The sequence below is a fragment of the Peromyscus eremicus genome, chromosome 8b (genome assembly GCF_949786415.1).
Source record: "Peromyscus eremicus chromosome 8b, PerEre_H2_v1, whole genome shotgun sequence".
NCBI classification, from domain to species: Eukaryota; Metazoa; Chordata; class Mammalia; order Rodentia; family Cricetidae; genus Peromyscus; species Peromyscus eremicus.
The window spans coordinates 62211520-62214126 of NC_081424.1; the positions used below are offsets into that span (position 1 = coordinate 62211520).

The 2607-nt window shown below is 39.8% G+C and overlaps 1 non-coding gene across 1 annotated transcript; it reads left to right on the forward strand.

Annotated features, from left to right (window-relative positions):
- The first annotated feature begins 351 nt into the window (after positions 1-351).
- On the forward strand, positions 352-479 carry LOC131918932 (small nucleolar RNA SNORA51). The gene has a single exon (XR_009381151.1). It is a non-coding gene; the product is annotated as a small nucleolar RNA SNORA51 (small nucleolar RNA).
- Positions 480-2607: the final 2128 nt, after the last annotated feature.

The following is a 2607-nucleotide window of genomic DNA, read 5'->3' on the forward strand; positions in this document are numbered from 1 at the left end:
GCTAAAAATTATAGCTTTTCCCAAACTGATGCTACTTGCTTTCCTTAAGATGTATTTTTTACTGGACAACTCAATCTTTCCCATAATTTACCAGTTTTCAAAGTAAGTTATTTGTTTAATTAATGTCATAAGTGTTGACAAATGAGATATTCTAGATTGCTTTTTGAGCATATTATCTTTTTTAAAAAGCTTTTTTTTGTTTTGGCAGTTTAATATGTTTATATAATGAATTTTAATAGTTTCATTTCCATCCCACTTTCTCATCCCCTTGTCTCTCCAACTAGAATGCTCTTCTCAACAAATTCTACTTTCATGGACATGTTAATTTTCACAGGTTAAAAGTGGTTCTAAAGCCTCCTTGTGCTTACCACAGGCTGTGTTCTTACACTGACTGTTTAGAAAGAGGAGGCAGAATGAACCTACCCCATGTACACCTCAGCCTAGGCCATTGGGTCTGTATTGTGAATGGGGAGACATGGGGAAAAAAAAGTAGTTCTAAGATGCCAGGAAGCAGGAAGAGGGCTCAGCAAGTAAGTAAGAGTACTTGCTGCCAAGCCTTGTCACCTGAGTTTCACCCCTGGAGTCCACAAGGTAGAAGGAAAAAACTGATTTCTCCAGTCTGTCTTCTGACCTCCAGATGTGCCATGTGCTAGAGAACACACACACACACACACACACACACACACACACACACACACACACCACACTATAAAAAAATTAAAAAAGACCAATAGGAAAAGGACAGCTACCAAGGATAGGAGAGCTAACAACTTTCAAGAAAACCCAAAGCCTCAGATCTTCTTGACCATTTATGGGTAATGAATTAAAAAAAAAAAAAGACAGAGCCAAACAGCAAAGCTTTGGCAAGTGAGAAGACACACACTATTGCTTTGGTGAGTGTTCATGCTAAAAATGGCTTCATAAAGGAGATCTAGGCTGGGGAAGGATGGATATCGATTACTATTAATAGCGATAATTAAAAGGTCACACATGTGCTTGGGTGTGCTTGTGTGTGTTATAATAGGACAGTTTTAGAAGGGAAATACTTCTGGCAGTGTGTTTGGCTTGAGTCTACTTTGGGAATGGGAATGGTGGTGGTAAAAGAAGCTCGTCATTGTATTTACAGTCATGCTGAGCTTGCAGAGAGAAAACAGACTAAAGTCATCAGATGAGTGTAGCAGGCAGTTGCACGTAAACATAAGGAAAATGATTTATGTGGAAGGCTTCAGCGTTTTTCTCTCTCCCAGAGAGTTTATTTGGATAAACCAAACCAAAGCCAACCAAACAAAAAACTGACCCTGCAGATTTAGAACCCATTTCCTGGTGCTCAAGTTGAAGTAAAAGTAATTGCCAATTACCTTTGTAAGGGCTGTGGATCACAGTTCCAGTCACAGGTTTTTACCACGTAGGTTCATCCAGGCGGCTTTAGTTCCATTAACCTTGGATGTCGACAGTGTTTCCTCCTGCACAGATCTAAGTAAGAGAGCTGTGAAATGTCTTTGATTCTTATGCTTTCCTGGATTCTTTGAAGTAAGGAACAGAGTCCTTTCATTGCCTTTCTGCTGTATAACAGAGTCAAGCATTTCTTCCTGGAAAGCTGCTTACAGCTCTGGACTGCATGGGATGCAGCAGCAAATGTCAGCAGCTTGGACCATATGTACCTTTCCTAGGACCTTTGTCCCTGGACTCTTTATCAACCTTATGACTCCAAGCCATAGTGACACTTTTTCATCTCTGCTAGTGTGTTTTATTCAGGAATTAGTTGTCTCAGAAATATGTGTAATGATAACATCTTGTTTTGTTTTGTTTTGCATGTGCATGCAGCATATGTCATTATGGTATATGGCATATCCCTGTATGTGGGCACATATGTGTGCAGGTGCATATAGATGTGTGTGCATGTAGATCCAAAGCTGGTGATGGGTGTCTTCCTCAATTGCTCTCCATTTTTTTTTTTTTTTTTTTTTTTTTTTTATTGAGGCAGAGTCTTTTGAAGAAAATGGAATTCACTGGTTCTGGATAGTCTAGTCAGCCAGCTTGCCCCAGAGATACCCTATCCCTGTTTCCCAAATGTTGAGATTACAGGCAGAGGCCACACCTGTCTAGATTTTATATGAGTCTTGGGGATCCAAATTCTAGTTTCATACTTGTATGGCAAGAACTTTACACACTGAACTATCTTAAGAAGTGTGTGTATGTGTGTGTACATGCATGTGTGTGTGTCTGTGTTCAGAATGGTAGATGAGGGACACATGTGTGCATGTGTGTGTATGGAGGCCAGAGAGCAATCTTGTGTCATTCACTAGGTACTATATCCTTTTTTTTTCTATTTTTAAAATTTTCATATTTATTTATTTTGAGATGGGGCCTACACTCACCTGGACCTTGCCAGTTCAACTAGGCTGGCTGGCTGGTGAGCCCCAGGGATCCACCTGCCTCCACCACCCCAGTACCAGGATTACAAGCATATGAGATGAACCTGGATTTTTTTAAACAGGTTCTGCAGATCAAAAGCAGGTCTTCAGGCTAGCAAGAGAAGCACTTTACCAACTTATCTATCGCCTCAGATTTATTTTATTTTATAATTTGATTTAATATTACATATCA